Here is a 20644-nt window from a genome sequence, read left to right as displayed (position 1 = left end):
ATACGATACCCATTATGTAGTTATCATAATTTTGAGCGGCGGCCATCTCGGATTTAAAATTGATCCCAAATTTGTCTTCTGCACCCTCGAGAACCTCGGTCACGATATCCATATTGCTGAAAACATAATTTTGTGCAGCTGCCATCTTGGATTCGAAAAATTATCACAAAATCATTCTCAGCGCCCTCGAAAACCTTGAATACGATACCCAAAATCTAGGTATCATACTTTTGAGCGGCAGCCATCTCGGATTTAAAAATGATCCCAAAACTGTTTTCTGCACCCTCGAGAACCTCAGACACGATATCCATATTGCTGAAGACATAATTTTGTGCGGCGGCTATTGTGGATATGAAAAATGATCACAAAATCGTTCTCTGCACTCTCAAGAACCTTGGATACGATACCCATATTTTTGTGATCATAATCTTGCACGGCGGCCCACTAGGATTTGATAAATGACCACAAAATCGTTCTCAGCACCCTCGAGAACCTCGGATACGATACTCATAATATAGTTATCATACTTTTGAGCGGCGGCCATCTTGGATTTGAAAACTGATCACAAAATCGTTCTCTGTACCCTCGAGAACCTTTGATACGGTACCCATAATCTTGTTATCATACTTTTGAGCGGCAGCCATCTCGGATTTAAAAATGATCCCAAAATTGTTTTCTACACCCTCGAGAACCTCAGACACGATATCCATATTGCTGAAAACATAATTTTGTGCGGCGGCCATCTTGGATAAGAAAATGATCACAAAATCGTTCTCAGCACCCTCGAGAACCTCGGATACGATACCCAAAATGAAGTTATCATAATTTTGAGCGGCGGCCATGGATTTAAAAATGATCACAAAATCGTTCTCTTTAACCTCGAGAACCTCTGATACGATACCCATAATGAAGTTATCATAATTTTGAGCGGCGGCCATCTCGGATTTAAAAATGATACCAAAATTGTTTTCTGCACCCTCGAGAACCTCGGACACGATATCCATATTGCTGAAAACATAATGGTTTGCGGTAGCCCTCTTGGCTTTCTAAAATGATCGCAGAATTCTTCTCTGCACACTCGAGAACCACGGACACGATATCCATATTGCTAATATCATAATTTTGTGCGGCGGCCATCATGGATTTGAAAAATAATCACCAAATCGTTCTCTGCACCCTCGAGAACCTCGGATACGACACCCATAATCTAGTTATCATACTTTTGAGCGGCGGCCATTTTGGATTTGAAAACTGATCACAAAATCGTTCTCTGTACCCTCGAGAACCTCGGATACGATACCCATAATCAAGTTATCATACTTTTGAGCGGCAGCCATCTCGGATTTAAAAATGATCCCAAAATTATTTCTGCACACTCGAGAACCTCAGACACGATATCCATATTGCTGAAAACATAATTTTGTGCGGCGGCCATCTTGGATATGAAAAATGATCACAAAATCGTTCTCAGCACCCTTGAGAACCTCGGATTCGATACCCATATTTTTGTGATCATAATCTTGCACGGCGGCCCACTAGGATTTGATAAATGACCACAAAATCGTTCTCAGCACCCTCGAGAACCTCGGATACGATACTCATAATATAGTTATCATACTTTTGAGCGGCGGCCATCTTGGATTTGAAAACTGATCACAAAATCGTTCTCTGTACCCTCGAGAACCTTTGATACGGTACCCATAATCTTGTTATCATACTTTTGAGCGGCAGCCATCTCGGATTTAAAAATGATCCCAAAATTGTTTTTTACACCCTCGAGAACCTCAGACACGATATCCATATTGCTGAAAACATAATTTTGTGCGGCGGCCATCTTGGATAAGAAAATGATCACAAAATCGTTCTCAGCACCCTCGAGAACCTCGGATACGATACCCAAAATGAAGTTATCATAATTTTGAGCGGCGGCCATGGATTTAAAAATGATCACAAAATCGTTCTCAGCACCCTCGAGAACCTCGGATACGACACCCATAATCTAGTTATCATACTTTTGAGCGGCGGCCATCTCGGATTTGAAAAATGATCCCAAAATTGCTTTCTGGACCCTCGAGAACCTCGGACACGATATCCATATTGCTGAAAACATAATTTTGTGCGGCGGCCATCTTGGATAAGAAAATGATCACAAAATCGTTCTCAGCACCCTCGAGAACCTCGGATACGATACCCAAAATGAAGTTATCATAATTTTGAGCGGCGGCCATGGATTTAAAAATGATCACAAAATCGTTCTCTTTAACCTCGAGAACCTCTGATACGATACCCATAATGAAGTTATCATAATTTTGAGCGGCGGCCATCTCGGATTTAAAAATGATACCAAAATTGTTTTCTGCACCCTCGAGAACCTCGGACACGATATCCATATTGCTGAAAACATAATGGTTTGCGGTAGCCCTCTTGGCTTTCTAAAATGATCGCAGAATTCTTCTCTGCACACTCGAGAACCACGGACACGATATCCATATTGCTAAAATCATAATTTTGTGCGGCGGCCATCATGGATTTGAAAAATAATCACCAAATCGTTCTCTGCACCCTCGAGAACCTCGGATACGACACCCCTAATATAGTTATCATACTTTTGAGCGGCGGCCATTTTGGATTTGAAAACTGATCACAAAATCGTTCTCTGTACCCTCGAGAATCTCAGACACGATATCCGTATTGCTGAAATCATAATTTTGAGCTACGGCCATCTTGGATTTCAAAAATGATCACAAAATCGTTCTCTGCACCCTCGAGAACCTCGGATACGATACCCATAATGTAGTTATCATACTTTGAGCGGTGGCCATCTTGTATTTGAAAAATGATCACAAAATCGTTCTCTGCAACCTCGAGAACCTCTGATACGATACCCATTATGTAGTTATCATAATTTTGAGCGGCGGCCATCTCGGATTTAAAATTGATCCCAAATTTGTCTTCTGCACCCTCGAGAACCTCGGTCACGATATCCATATTGCTGAAAACATAATTTTGTGCAGCTGCCATCTTGGATTCGAAAAATTATCACAAAATCATTCTCAGCGCCCTCGAAAACCTTGAATACGATACCCAAAATCTAGGTATCATACTTTTGAGCGGCAGCCATCTCGGATTTAAAAATGATCCCAAAACTGTTTTCTGCACCCTCGAGAACCTCAGACACGATATCCATATTGCTGAAGACATAATTTTGTGCGGCGGCTATTGTGGATATGAAAAATGATCACAAAATCGTTCTCTGCACTCTCAAGAACCTTGGATACGATACCCATATTTTTGTGATCATAATCTTGCACGGCGGCCCACTAGGATTTGATAAATGACCACAAAATCGTTCTCAGCACCCTCGAGAACCTCGGATACGATACTCATAATATAGTTATCATACTTTTGAGCGGCGGCCATCTTGGATTTGAAAACTGATCACAAAATCGTTCTCTGTACCCTCGAGAACCTTTGATACGGTACCCATAATCTTGTTATCATACTTTTGAGCGGCAGCCATCTCGGATTTAAAAATGATCCCAAAATTGTTTTCTACACCCTCGAGAACCTCAGACACGATATCCATATTGCTGAAAACATAATTTTGTGCGGCGGCCATCTTGGATAAGAAAATGATCACAAAATCGTTCTCAGCACCCTCGAGAACCTCGGATACGATACCCAAAATGAAGTTATCATAATTTTGAGCGGCGGCCATGGATTTAAAAATGATCACAAAATCGTTCTCTTTAACCTCGAGAACCTCTGATACGATACCCATAATGAAGTTATCATAATTTTGAGCGGCGGCCATCTCGGATTTAAAAATGATACCAAAATTGTTTTCTGCACCCTCGAGAACCTCGGACACGATATCCATATTGCTGAAAACATAATGGTTTGCGGTAGCCCTCTTGGCTTTCTAAAATGATCGCAGAATTCTTCTCTGCACACTCGAGAACCACGGACACGATATCCATATTGCTAATATCATAATTTTGTGCGGCGGCCATCATGGATTTGAAAAATAATCACCAAATCGTTCTCTGCACCCTCGAGAACCTCGGATACGACACCCATAATCTAGTTATCATACTTTTGAGCGGCGGCCATTTTGGATTTGAAAACTGATCACAAAATCGTTCTCTGTACCCTCGAGAACCTCGGATACGATACCCATAATCAAGTTATCATACTTTTGAGCGGCAGCCATCTCGGATTTAAAAATGATCCCAAAATTATTTCTGCACACTCGAGAACCTCAGACACGATATCCATATTGCTGAAAACATAATTTTGTGCGGCGGCCATCTTGGATATGAAAAATGATCACAAAATCGTTCTCAGCACCCTTGAGAACCTCGGATTCGATACCCATATTTTTGTGATCATAATCTTGCAATGCGGCCCTCTTGGATATGATAAATGGTCACAAAATCGTTCTGTGCACTCTCGAGAAGCTCGGATACGATACCCATATTTTAGTGATCATAATCTTGCACGGCGGCCCACTTGGATTTGAAAAATGACTACAAAATCGTTCTCAGCTCCCTCGAGAACCTCGGATACGATACCCATAATGTAGTTATCATACTTTTGAGCAGCGGCCATCTTGGATTTGAAAAATGATCACAAAATCGTTCTCTGCAACCTCAAGAACCTCTGATACGATACCCATAATGTAGTTATCATAATTTTGAGCGGCGGCCATCTCGGATTTAAAAATGATCCCAAAATTGTTTTCTGCACCCTCGAGAACGGCCACACACAATGGTTTGCGGTAGCCCTCTTGGCTTTCTAAAATGATCGCAGAATTCTTCTCTGCACCCTAGAGAACCACGGACACGATATCCATATTGCTAAAATCATAATTTTGTGCGGCGGCCATCTTGGATTTGAAAAATAATCACCAAATCGTTCTCAGCACCCTCGAGAACCTCGGATACGATACACATCATGTAGTTATCATACTTTTGAGCGGCGGCCATTTTGGATTTGAAAACTGATCACAAAATCGTTCTCTGTACCCTCGAGAACCTCGGATACGATTCCCATAATCAAGTTATCATACTTTTGAGCGGCAGCCATCTCGGATTTAAAAATGATCCCAAAATTATTTCTGCACACTCGAGAACCTCAGACACGATATCCATATTGCTGAAAACATAATTTTGTGCGGCGGCCATCTTGGATATGAAAAATGATCACAAAATCGTTCTCTGCACTCTCAAGAACCTCGGATACGATACCCATATTTTAGTGATCATAATCTTGCACGGCGGCCATTTTGGATTTGAAAACTGATCACAAAATCGTTCTCTGTACCCTCGAGAACCTCGGATACGATACCCATAATCAAGTTATCATACTTTTGAGCGGCGGCCATCTTGGATTTGAAAAATGATCACAAAATCGTTCTCTGCAACCTCAAGAACCTCTGATACGATACCCATAATCTAGTTATCATAATTTTGAGCGGCGGCCATCTCGGATTTAAAAATGATCCCAAAATTGTTTTCTGCACCCTCGAGAACCTCGGACACGATATCCATATTGCTGAAAACATAATTTTGTGCAGCGGCCATCTTGGATTAGAAAAATTATCACATAATCGTTCTCAGCACCCTCGAGAACCTCGGATACTATTCCCATAATGTAGTTATCATACCTTTAAGCGGCGGCTACCTTCTATTTGAAAAATGATCACAAAATCGTTCTCTGCCCTCTCAAAAACCTCGGATACGATACCCATATGTTTGTGATCATAATCTTGCACGGCGGCCCTATTGGATTTGAAAAATGGTCACAAAATCGTTCTGTGCACTCTCGAGAAGCGCGGATACGATACCCATATTTTTGTGATCATAATCTTGCACGGCGGCCATCTCGGATTTAAAATGATCCCAAAATTGTTTTCTGCACCCTCGAGAACCTCGGATACGATATCCATATTGCTAACATAATTTTGTGCAGCGGCCATCTTGGATTAGAAAAATGATCACAAAATCGTTCTCTGTACCCTCGAGAACCTCGGATACGATACCCATAATCTAGTTATCATACTTAAGCGCGGCAGCCGTCTCGGATTTAAAAATGATCCCAAAATTGTATTCTGCACCCTCGAGAATCTCAGACACGATATCCATATTGCTGAAAACATAATTTTGTGCGGCGGCCATCTAGGATTTGAAAAATGATCACAAAATCGTTCTCTGCACCCTCAAGAACCTCAGATACGATACCCATAATGTAGTTATCATAAATTTGAGCGGCGGCCATCTAGGATTTCAAGAATCATCACAAATTCGTTCTGTGCACTCTCGAGAACCTCGGATACGATACCCATATTTTTGTGATCATAATCTTGCACAGCGGCCATCTTGGACTTCAAAAATGATCACTAAATCGTTCTCAGCACCCTCGAAAAACTCGGATACGATACCCATAATGTAGTTATCATAATTTTGAGCGGCGGCCATCTTGGATTTAAAAAATTATCACAAAATCGTTCTGTGCACTCTCGAGAACCTCGGATACGATACCCATATTTTTTGATCATAATCTTGCACGGCGGCCATCTTGGATTTAAAAAATGATCACTTAATCGTTCTCAGCACCCTCGAAAAACTCGGAAACGATACCCATAATGTAGTTATCATACTTTTGAGCGGGGGCCATCTTGGATTTGAAAACTGATCACAAAATCGTTCTCTGCACCCTCGAGAACCTCGGATACGATACACATAATCTTGTTATCATACTTTTGAGCGGCGGCCATCTGGGATTTAAAAATGATCCCAAAATTGCTTTCTGCACCCTCGAGAACCTCGGACACGATATCCATAATGTAGTTATCATAATTTTGAGCGGCGGCCATCTCGGATTTAAAAAATGATTACTAAATACTTATCTGCACCCTCGAGAACCTCTGATACGATACCCATAATGTAGTTATCATAATTTTGAGCGGCGGCCATCTCGGATTTAAAAAATGATTACTAAATCGTTCTCTGCACCCTCGAGAATCTCAGACACGATATCCGTATTGCTAAAATCATAATTTTGAGCGGCGGCCATCTTGTATTTCAAAAATGATCACAAAATCGTTCTCTGCGCCCTCGAGAATCTCAGACACGATATCCGTATTGCTGAAATCATAATTTTGAGCGGCGGCCATCTTGGATTTCAAAAATGATCACAAAATCGTTCTCTGCAACCTCGAGAACCTCTGATACGATACCCATTATGTAGTTATCATAATTTTGAGCGGCGGCCATCTCGGATTTAAAAATGATCCCAAATTTGTTTTCTGCACCCTCGAGAACCTCGGACACGATATCCATATTGCTGAAAACATAATTTTTTGCAGCCGCCATCTTGGATTCGAAAAATTATCACAAAATCATTCTCAGCACCCTCGAAAACCTCGAATACGATACCCAAAATGTAGTTATCATACTTTTGAGCGGTGGCCATCTTGGATTTGAAAAAAGGATCACAAAATCGTTCTCAGCACCCTCGAGGTTCTCGGATACGATACCAATAATGTAGTTATCATACTTTTAAGCGGCCGCTATCTTCGATTTGAAAAATGATCACAAAATCATTCTCTGCACCCTCGAGAACCTCGGATACGATACCCATAATGTGATTATCATAATTTTGAGCGGCGGCCATCTTGGATTTCAAAAATGATCACAAAATCGTTCTGTGCACTCTCGAGAACCTCGGATACGATACCCATAATTTTGTGATCATAATCTTGCACATCGGCCATCTCGGATTTTAAAATGATCCCAAAATTGTTTTCTGCACCCTCGAGAACCTCGGACATGATATCCATATTGCTCAAAACATAATGGTTTGCAGCAGCCCACTTGGATTTCTTAAATGATCGCAGAATTGTTCTCTGCACCCTCAAGAACCTCGGACACGATATCCATAATGTTGAAAACATAATTGTTTGCGGCAGCCCTCTTGGATTTCCAAACTGATCACAGAATTTTTCTCTGCACCCTCGAGAAACTCGGAGACGATATCCATATTGCTAAAATCAAAATTTTGAGCAAATTGAAAACTGGATTGGATTTGAAAACTGATCACAAAATCGTTCTCTGCACCCTCGAGAACCTCGGATACGATACCCATAATCTAGTTATCATACTTTTGAGCGGCGGCCATCTGGGATTTAAAAATGATCCCAAAATTAATTTCTGCACCCTCGAGAACCTCGGACACGATATCCATATTGCTGAAAACATAGTAGTTTGCGGCAGCCCTCTTGGTTTTCTTAAATGATCGCAGAATTCTTCTCTGCACCATTGAGAACCTCAGACACAGTCCATATTGCTGAAAACATAATTTTGTGCGGCGGCCATCTAAGATATGAGAAATGATCACAAAATCGTTCTCTGCACGCTCAAGAACCTCGGATATGATACCCATATTTTTGTGATCATAATCTTGCACAGGGGCCCTCTTGGATTTGAAAAAAGATCACAAAATCGTTCTCAGCACCCTCGAGAACCTCGGATACGATACACATAATGTAGTTATCATACTTTTGAGCGGCAGCCATCTCGGATTTAAAAATGATCCCAAAATTATTTTCTGCACCCTCGAGAACCTCAGACACGATATCCATATTGCTGAAAACATAATTTTGTGCGGCGGCCATCTTGGATTTGAAAACTGATCACAGAATCGTTCTCTGTACCCTCGAGAACCTCGGATACGATACCCATACTTTTGTGATCATAATCTTGCACGGTGGCCCACTTGGATTTGCTAAATGACCACAAAATCGTTCTCAGCACCCTCGAGAACTTCGGATACGAAACCCATAAAGTAGTTACCATACTATTGAGCGGCGGCCATCTTGGATTTGAAAAATGATCAATAATCGTTCTCTGCACCCTCGAGAACCTCGGATACGACACCCATAATCTAGTTATCATACTTTTGAGCGGCGGCCATGGATTTAAAAATGATCACAAAATCGTTCTCTGCAACCTCGAGAACCTCTGATACGATACCCATTATGAAGTTATCATAATTTTGAGTGGCGGCCATCTCGGATTTAAAAATGATACCAAAATTGTTTTCTGCACCCTCGAGAACCTCGGACACGATATCCATATTGCTGAAAACATAATGGTTTGCGGTAGCCCTCTTGGCTTTCTAAAATGATCGCAGAATTCTTCTCTGCACCCTCGAGAACCACGGACACGATATCCATATTACTAAAATCATAATTTTGTGCGGCGGCCATCTTGGATTTGAAAATAATCACCAAATCGTTCTCAGCACCCTCGAGAACCTCGGATACGATAAACATCATGTAGTTATCATACTTTTGAGCGGCGGCCATTTTGGATTTGAAAACTGATCACAAAATCGTTCTCTGTACCCTCGAGAACCTCGGATACGATACCCATAATCAAGTTATCATACTTTTGAGCGGCAGCCATCTCGGATTTAAAAATGATCCCAAAATTATTTCTGCACACTCGAGAACCTCAGACACGATATCCATATTGCTGAAAACATAATTTTGTGCGGCGGCAATTTTGGATATGAAAAATGATCACATAATCGTTCTCTGCACTCTCAAGAACCTCGGATACGATACCCATATTTTAGTGATCATAATCTTGCACGGCGGCCCACTTGGATTTGAAAAATGACTACAAAATCGTTCTCAGCTCCCTCGAGAACCTCGGATACGATACCCATAATGTAGTTATCATACTTTTAGCGGCGGCCATCTTGGATTTGAAAAATGATCACAAAATCGTTCTATGCAACCTCAAGAACATCGGATACGATACCCATAATGTGATTATCATAATTTTGAGCGGCGGCCATCTTGGATTTCAAAAATGATCACAAAATCGTTCTGTGCACTCTCGAGAACCTCGGATACGATACCCATAATTTTGTGATCATAATCTTGCACATCGGCCATCTCGGATTTTAAAATGATCCCAAAATTGTTTTCTGCACCCTCGAGAACCTCGGACATGATATCCATATTGCTCAAAACATAATGGTTTGCAGCAGCCCACTTGGATTTCTTAAATGATCGCAGAATTGTTCTCTGCACCCTCGAGAACCTCGGACACGATATCCATAATGTTGAAAACATAATTGTTTGCGGCAGCCCTCTTGGATTTCCAAACTGATCACAGAATTTTTCTCTGCACCCTCGAGAAACTCGGAGACGATATCCATATTGCTAAAATCAAAATTTTGAGCAAATTGAAAACTGGATTGGATTTGAAAACTGATCACAAAATCGTTCTCTGCACCCTCGAGAACCTCGGATACGATACCCATAATCTAGTTATCATACTTTTGAGCGGCGGCCATCTGGGATTTAAAAATGATCCCAAAATTAATTTCTGCACCCTCGAGAACCTCGGACACGATATCCATATTGCTGAAAACATAGTAGTTTGCGGCAGCCCTCTTGGTTTTCTTAAATGATCGCAGAATTCTTCTCTGCACCATTGAGAACCTCAGACACAGTCCATATTGCTGAAAACATAATTTTGTGCGGCGGCCATCTAAGATATGAGAAATGATCACAAAATCGTTCTCTGCACGCTCAAGAACCTCGGATATGATACCCATATTTTTGTGATCATAATCTTGCACAGGGGCCCTCTTGGATTTGAAAAAAGATCACAAAATCGTTCTCAGCACCCTCGAGAACCTCGGATACGATACACATAATGTAGTTATCATACTTTTGAGCGGCAGCCATCTCGGATTTAAAAATGATCCCAAAATTGTTTTCTGCACCCTCGAGAACCTCAGACACGATATCCATATTGCTGAAAACATAATTTTGTGCGGCGGCCATCTTGGATTTGAAAACTGATCACAGAATCGTTCTCTGTACCCTCGAGAACCTCGGATACGATACCCATACTTTTGTGATCATAATCTTGCACGGTGGCCCACTTGGATTTGCTAAATGACCACAAAATCGTTCTCAGCACCCTCGAGAACTTCGGATACGAAACCCATAAAGTAGTTACCATACTATTGAGCGGCGGCCATCTTGGATTTGAAAAATGATCAAAAATCGTTCTCTGCACCCTCGAGAACCTCGGATACGACACCCATAATCTAGTTATCATACTTTTGAGCGGCGGCCATGGATTTAAAAATGATCACAAAATCGTTCTCTGCACCCTCGAGAACCTCGGATACGATACCCATAATCTAGTTATCATACTTTTGAGCGGCGGCCATCTCGGATTTAAAAATGATCCCAAAATTGCTTTCTGTACCCTCGAGAACCTCGGACACGATATCCATATTGCTGAAAACAATGGTTTGCGGCAGCCCTCTTGGCTTACTAAAATGATCCCAGAATACTTCTCTGCACCCTCAAGAACCTCTGATACGATACCCATAATGTAGTTATCATATATTTGAGCGGCGGCCATCTCGGATTTAAAAATGATCCCAAAATTGTTTTCTGCACCCTTGAGAACCTCGGATACGATACCCATAATCTAGTTATCATACTTTAGCGCGGCAGCCGTCTCGGATTTAAAAATGATCCCAAAATTGTTTTCTGCACCCTCGAGAATCTCAGACACGATATCCATATTGCTGAAAACATAATTTTGTGCGGCGGCCATCTAGGATTTGAAAAATGATCACAAAATCGTTCTCTGCACCCTCAAGAACCTCAGATACGATACCCATAATGTAGTTATCATAAATTTGAGCGGCGGCCATCTAGGATTTCAAGAATCATCACAAATTCGTTCTGTGCACTCTCGAGAACCTCGGATACGATACCCATATTTTTGTGATCATAATCTTGCACAGCGGCCATCTTGGACTTCAAAAATGATCACTAAATCGTTCTCAGCACCCTCGAAAAACTCGGATACGATACCCATAATGTAGTTATCATAATTTTGAGCGGCGGCCATCTTGGATTTAAAAAATTATCACAAAATCGTTCTGTGCACTCTCGAGAACCTCGGATACGATACCCATATTTTTTGATCATAATCTTGCACGGCGGCCATCTTGGATTTAAAAAATGATCACTTAATCGTTCTCAGCACCCTCGAAAAACTCGGAAACGATACCCATAATGTAGTTATCATACTTTTGAGCGGGGGCCATCTTGGATTTGAAAACTGATCACAAAATCGTTCTCTGCACCCTCGAGAACCTCGGATACGATACACATAATCTAGTTATCATACTTTTGAGCGGCGGCCATCTGGGATTTAAAAATGATCCCAAAATTGCTTTCTGCACCCTCGAGAACCTCGGACACGATATCCATAATGTAGTTATCATAATTTTGAGCGGCGGCCATCTCGGATTTAAAAAATGATTACTAAATACTTATCTGCACCCTCGAGAACCTCTGATACGATACCCATAATGTAGTTATCATAATTTTGAGCGGCGGCCATCTCGGATTTAAAAAATGATTACTAAATCGTTCTCTGCACCCTCGAGAATCTCAGACACGATATCCGTATTGCTAAAATCATAATTTTGAGCGGCGGCCATCTTGGATTTCAAAAATGATCACAAAATCGTTCTCTGCGCCCTCGAGAATCTCAGACACGATATCCGTATTGCTGAAATCATAATTTTGAGCGGCGGCCATCTTGGATTTTAAAAATGATCACAAAATCGTTCTCTGCAACCTCGAGAACCTCTGATACGATACCCATTATGTAGTTATCATAATTTTGAGCGGCGGCCATCTCGGATTTAAAAATGATCCCAAATTTGTTTTCTGCACCCTCGAGAACCTCGGACACGATATCCATATTGCTGAAAACATAATTTTGTGCAGCCGCCATCTTGGATTCGAAAAATTATCACAAAATCATTCTCAGCACCCTCGAAAACCTCGAATACGATACCCAAAATGTAGTTATCATACTTTTGAGCGGTGGCCATCTTGGATTTGAAAAAAGGATCACAAAATCGTTCTCAGCACCCTCGAGGTTCTCGGATACGATACCAATAATGTAGTTATCATACTTTTAAGCGGCCGCTATCTTCGATTTGATAAATGATCACAAAATCATTCCTGCACCCTCGAGAACCTCGGATACGATACCCATAATGTGATTATCATAATTTTGAGCGGCGGCCATCTTGGATTTCAAAAATGATCACAAAATCGTTCTGTGCACTCTCGAGAACCTCGGATACGATACCCATAATTTTGTGATCATAATCTTGCACATCGGCCATCTCGGATTTAAAAATGATCCCAAAATTGTTTTCTGCACCCTCGAGAACCTCGGACATGATATCCATATTGCTCAAAACATAATGGTTTGCAGCAGCCCACTTGGATTTCTTAAATGATCGCAGAATTGTTCTCTGCACCCTCGAGAACCTCGGACACGATATCCATAATGTTGAAAACATAATTGTTTGCGGCAGCCCTCTTGGATTTCCAAACAGATCACAGAATTTTTCTCTGCACCCTCGAGAAACTCGGAGACGATATCCATATTGCTAAAATCAAAATTTTGAGCAAATTGAAAACTGGATTGGATTTGAAAACTGATCACAAAATCGTTCTCTGCACCCTCGAGAACCTCGGATACGATACCCATAATCTAGTTATCATACTTTTGAGCGGCGGCCATCTGGGATTTAAAAATGATCCCAAAATTAATTTCTGCACCCTCGAGAACCTCGGACACGATATCCATATTGCTGAAAACATAGTAGTTTGCGGCAGCCCTCTTGGATTTGAAAACTGATCACAGAATCGTTCTCTGTACCCTCGAGAACCTCGGATACGATACCCATACTTTTGTGATCATAATCTTGCACGGTGGCCCACTTGGATTTGCTAAATGACCACAAAATCGTTCTCAGCACCCTCGAGAACCTCGGATACGATACACATAATGTAGTTATCATACTTTTGAGCGGCAGCCATCTCGGATTTAAAAATGATCCCAAAATTGTTTTCTGCACCCTCGAGAACCTCAGACACGATATCCATATTGCTGAAAACATAATTTTGTGCGGCGGCCATCTTGGATTTGAAAACTGATCACAGAATCGTTCTCTGTACCCTCGAGAACCTCGGATACGATACCCATACTTTTGTGATCATAATCTTGCACGGTGGCCCACTTGGATTTGCTAAATGACCACAAAATCGTTCTCAGCACCCTCGAGAACTTCGGATACGAAACCCATAAAGTAGTTACCATACTATTGAGCGGCGGCCATCTTGGATTTGAAAAATGATCAAAAATCGTTCTCTGCACCCTCGAGAACCTCGGATACGACACCCATAATCTAGTTATCATACTTTTGAGCGGCGGCCATGGATTTAAAAATGATCACAAAATCGTTCTCTGCAACCTCGAGAACCTCTGATACGATACCCATTATGAAGTTATCATAATTTTGAGCGGCGGCCATCTCGGATTTAAAAATGATACCAAAATTGTTTTCTGCACCCTCGAGAACCTCGGACACGATATCCATATTGCTGATAACATAATGGTTTGCGGTAGCCCTCTTGGCTTTCTAAAATGATCGCAGAATTCTTCTCTGCACCCTCGAGAACCACGGACACGATATCCATATTACTAAAATCATAATTTTGTGCGGCGGCCATCTTGGATTAGAAAAATTATCACATAATCGTTCTCAGCACCCTCGAGATCCTCGGATACGATTCCCATAATGTAGTTATCATACCTTTAAGCGGCGGCTATCTTCGATTTGAAAAATGATCACAAAATCGTTCTCTGCCCTCTCAAAAACCTCGGATACCCATATGTTTGTGATCATAATCTTGCACGGCGGCCCTATTGGATTTGAAAAATGGTCACAAAATCGTTCTCAGCACCCTTGAGAACCTCGGATACGATACCCATATTTTTGTGATCATAATCTTGCACGGCGGCCCTCTTGGATTTGATAAATGGTCACAAAATCGTTCTGTGCACTCTCGAGAAGCTCGGATACGATACCCATATTTTTGTGATCATAATCTTGCACGGCGGCCATCTCGGATTTAAAATGATCCCAAAATTGTTTTCTGCACCCTCGAGAACCTCGGACACGATATCCATATTGCTGAAAACATAATTTTGTGCAGCGGCCATCTTGGATTAGAAAAATGATCACAAATCGTTCTCTGTACCCTCGAGAACCTCGGATACGATACCCATAATATAGTTATCATACTTTTGAGCAGCGGCCATCTTGGATTTGAAAACTGATCACAAAATCGTTCTCTGCACCCTCGAGAACCTCGGATACGATACCCATAATCTAGTTATCATACTTTTGAGCGGCGGCCATCTCGGATTTAAAAATGATCCCAAAATTCCTTTCTGTACCCTCGAGAACCTCGGACACGATATCCATATTGCTGAAAACAATGGTTTGCGGCAGCCCTCTTGGCTTACTAAAATGATCCCAGAATACTTCTCTGCACCCTCAAGAACCTCTGATACGATACCCATAATGTAGTTATCATATATTTGAGCGGCGGCCATCTCGGATTTAAAAATGATCCCAAAATTGTTTTCTGCACCCTTGAGAACCTCGGATACGATACCCATAATGTAGTTATCATAATTTTGAGCGGCGGCCATCTTGGATTTCAAGAATGATCACAAAATCGTTCTGTGCTCTCTCGAGAACCTCGGATACGATATCCATATTTTTGTGATCATAATCTTGCACGGCGGCCATCTTGGATTTGAAAAATGATTACTAAATCGTTCTCTGCACCCTCGAGAATCTCAGTCATGATATCCGTATTGCTGAAATCATAATTTTGAGCGGCGGCCATCTTGGATTTCAAAAATGATCACAAAATCGTTCTCTGCACCCTCGAGAACCTCGGATACGATACCCATAATGTAGTTATCATACTTTGAGCGGTGGCCATCTTGTATTTGAAAAATGATCACAAAATCGTTCTCTGCAACCTCGAGAACCTCTGATACGATACCCATTATGTAGTTATCATAATTTTGAGCGGCGGCCATCTCGGATTTAAAAATGATCCCACATTTGTTTTCTGCACCCTCGAGAACCTCGGACACGATATCCATATTGCTGAAAACATAATTTTGTGCAGCTGCCATCTTGGATTCGAAAAATTATCACAAAATCATTCTCAGCACCCTCGAAAACCTCGAATACGATACCCAAAATCTAGTTATCATACTTTTGAGCGGCAGCCATCTCGGATTTAAAAATGATCCCAAAATTGTTTTCAGCACCCTCGAGATCCTCGGATACGATTCCCATAATGTAGTTATCATACTTTTAAGCGGCGGCTATCTTCGATTTGAAAAATGATCACAAAATCGTTCTCTGCCCTCTCAAAAACCTCGGATACCCATATGTTTGTGATCATAATCTTGCACGGCGGCCCTATTGGATTTGAAAAATGGTCACAAAATCGTTCTCAGCACCCTTGAGAACCTCGGATACGATACCCATATTTTTGTGATCATAATCTTGCACGGCGGCCCTCTTGGATTTGATAAATGGTCACAAAATCGTTCCGTGCACTCTCGAGAAGCTCGGATACGATACCCATATTTTTGTGATCATAATCTTGCACGGCGGCCATCTCGGATTTAAAATGATCCCAAAATTGTTTTCTGCACCCTCGAGAACCTCGGACACGATATCCATATTGCTGAAAACATAATTTTGTGCAGCGGCCATCTTGGATTTGAACAATGATCACAAATCGTTCTCTGTACCCTCGAGAACCTCGGATACGATACCCATAATATAGTTATCATACTTTTGAGCAGCGGCCATCTTGGATTTGAAAACTGATCACAAAATCGTTCTCTGCACCCTCGAGAACCTCGGATACGATACCCATAATCTAGTTATCATACTTTTGAGCGGCGGCCATCTCGGATTTAAAAATGATCCCAAAATTGCTTTCTGTACCCTCGAGAACCTCGGACACGATATCCATATTGCTGAAAACAATGGTTTGCGGCAGCCCTCTTGGCTTACTAAAATGATCGCAGAATACTTCTCTGCACCCTCGAGAACCTCTGATACGATACCCATAATGTAGTTATCATATATTTGAGCGGCGGCCATCTCGAATTTAAAAATGATCCCAAAATTGTTTTCTGCACCCTTGAGAACCTCGGATACGATACCCATAATGTAGTTATCATAATTTTGAGCGACGGCCATCTTGGATTTCAAGAATGATCACAAAATCGTTCTGTGCTCTCTCGAGAACCTCGGATACGATATCCATATTTTTGTGATCATAATCTTGCACGGCGGCCATCTTGGATTTGAAAAATGATTACTAAATCGTTCTCTGCACCCTCGAGAATCTCAGTCATGATATCCGTATTGCTGAAATCATAATTTTGAGCGGCGGCCATCTTGGATTTCAAAAATGATCACAAAATCGTTCTCTGCACCCTCGAGAACCTCGGATACGATACCCATAATGTAGTTATCATACTTTGAGCGGTGGCCATCTTGTATTTGAAAAATGATCACAAAATCGTTCTCTGCAACCTCGAGAACCTCTGATACGATACCCATTATGAAGTTATCATAATTTTGAGCGGCGGCCATCTCGGATTTAAAAATGATCCCAAATTTGTTTTCTGCACCCTCGAGAACCTCGGACACGATATCCATATTGCTGAAAACATAATTTTGTGCAGCTGCCATCTTGGATTCGAAAAATTATCACAAAATCATTCTCAGCACCCTCGAAAACCTCGAATACGATACCCAAAATCTAGTTATCATACTTTTGAGCGGCAGCCATCTCGGATTTAAAAATGATCCCAAAATTGTTTTCTGCACCCTCGAGAACCTCAGACACGATATCCATATTGCTGAAGACATAATTTTGTGCGGCGGCTATCGTGGATATGAAAAATGATCACAAAATCGTTCTCTGCACTCTCAAGAACCTTGGATACGATACCAATATTTTTGTGATCATAATCTTGCACGGCGTCCCACTTGGATTTGATAAATGACCACAAAATCGTTCTCAGCACCCTCGAGAACCTCGGATACGATACCCATAATATAGTTATCATACTTTTGAGCGGCGGCCATCTTCGATTTGAAAACTGATCACAAAATCGTTCTCTGTACCCTCGAGAATCTTTGATACGGTACCCATAATCTTGTTATCATACTTTTGAGCGGCAGCCATCTCGGATTTAAAAATGATCCCAAAATTGTTTTCTACATCCTCGAGAACCTCAGACACGATATCCATATTGCTGAAAACATAATTTTGTGCGGCGGCCATCTTGGATTTGAAAACTGATCACAGAATCGTTCTCTGTACTCTCCAGAACCTCGGATACGATACCCATACTTTTGTGATCATAATCTTGCACGGCGGCCCACTTGGATTTGATAAGTGACCACAAAATCGTTCTCAGCACCCTCGAGAACCTCGGATACGACACCCATAATGTAGTTATCATACTATTGAGCGGCAGCCATCTTGGATTTGAAAAATGATCACAAAATCGTTCTCTGCACCCTCGAGAATCTCGGATACGACACCCATAATCTAGTTATCATACTTTTGAGCGGCGGCCATCTCTGATTTGAAAAATGATCCCAAAATTGCTTACTGCACCCTCGAGAACCTCGGACACGATATCCATATTGCTGAAAACATAATTTTGTGTGGCGGCCATCTTGGATAAGAAAAATGATCACAAAATCGTTCTCAGCACCCTCGAGGACCTCGGATACGATACCCATAATGAAGTTATCATAATTTTGAGCGGCGGCCATGGATTTAAAAATGATCACAAAATCGTTCTCTGCAACCTCGAGAACCTCTGATACGATACCCATAATGAAGTTATCATAATTTTGAGCGGCGGCCATCTCGGATTTAAAAATTATACCGAAATTGTTTTCTGCACCCTCGAGAACCTCGGACACGATATCCATATTGCTGAAAACATAATGGTTTGCGGTAGCCCTCTTGGCTTTCTAAAATGATCGCAGAATTCTTCTCTGCACCCTCGAGAACCACGGACACGATATCCATATTGCTAAAATCATAATTTTGTGCGGCGGCCATCTTGGATTTGAAAAATAATCACCAAATCGTTCTCAGCACCCTCGAGAACCTCGGATACGATACACATAATGTAGTTATCATACTTTTGAGCGGCGGCCATTTTGGATTTGAAAACTGATCACAAAATCGTTCTCTGTAACCTCGAGAACCTCGGATACGATACCCATAATCAAGTTATCATACTTTTGAGCGGCAGCCATCTCGGATTTAAAAATGATTTCAAAATTATTTCTGCACACTCGAGAACCTCAGACACGATATCCATATTGCTGAAAACATAATTTTGTGCGGCGGCCATCTTGGATATGAAAAATGATCAAAAAATCGTTCTCTGCACTCTCAAGAACCTCGGATACGATACCCATATTTTAGTGATCATAATCTTGCACGGCGGCCCACTTGGATTTGAAAAATGACTACAAAATCGTTTTCAGCACCCTCGAGAACCTCGGATACGATACCCATAATGTAGTTATCATACTTTTGAGCGGCGGCCATCTTGGATTTGAAAAATGATCACAAAATCGTTCTCTACAACCTCAAGAACCTCTGATACGATACCCATAATGTAGTTATCATAATTTTGAGCGGCGGCCATCTCGGATTTAAAAATGATCCCAAAATTGTTTTCTGCACCCTCGAGAACCTCGGACACGATATCCATATTGCTGAAAACATAATTTTGTGCCGCGGCCATCTTGGATTAGAAAAATTATCACATAATCGTTCTCAGCACCCTCGAGAACCTCGGATACGATTCCCATAATGTAGTTATCATACCTTTAAGCGGCGGCTATCTTCGATTTGAAAAATGATCACAAAATCGTTCTCTGCCCTCTCAAAAACCTCGGATACGATACCCATATGTTTGTGATCATAATCTTGCACGGCGGCCCTATTGGATTTGAAAAACGGTCACAAAATCGTTCTCAGAACCCTTGAGAACCTCGGATACGATACCCATATTTTTGTGATCATAATCTTGCACGGCGGCCCTGTTGGATTTGATAAATGGTCACAAAATCGTTCTGTGCACTCTCGAGAAGCTCGGATACGATACCCATATTTTTGTGATCATAGTCTTGCACGGCGGCCATCTCGGATTTAAAATGATCCCAAAATTGTTTTCTGCACCCTCGAGAACCTCGGACACGATATCCATATTGCTGAAAACATAATTTTGTGCAGCGGCCATCTTGGATTAGGAAAATGATCACAAAATCGTTCTCTGTACCCTCGAGAACCTCGGATACGAAACCTATAATCTAGTTATCATACTTTTGCGCGGCAGCCATCTCGGATTTAAAAATGATCCCAAAATTGTTTTCTGCACCCTCGTGAACCTCAGACACGATATCCATATTGCTGAAAACATAATTTTGTGCGGCGGCCATCTTGGATATGAAAAATGATCACAAAATCGTTCTCTGCACTCTCAAGAACTTCAGATACGATACCCATAATGTAGTTATCATAATTTTGAGCGGCGGCCATCTTGGATTTCATGAATGAAAATCATTCTCAGCACCC

This window comes from Leptidea sinapis, chromosome 19 (genome assembly GCF_905404315.1).
Source record: "Leptidea sinapis chromosome 19, ilLepSina1.1, whole genome shotgun sequence".
NCBI lineage: Eukaryota > Metazoa > Arthropoda > Insecta > Lepidoptera > Pieridae > Leptidea > Leptidea sinapis.
This window is presented reverse-complemented; position numbering follows the sequence as displayed.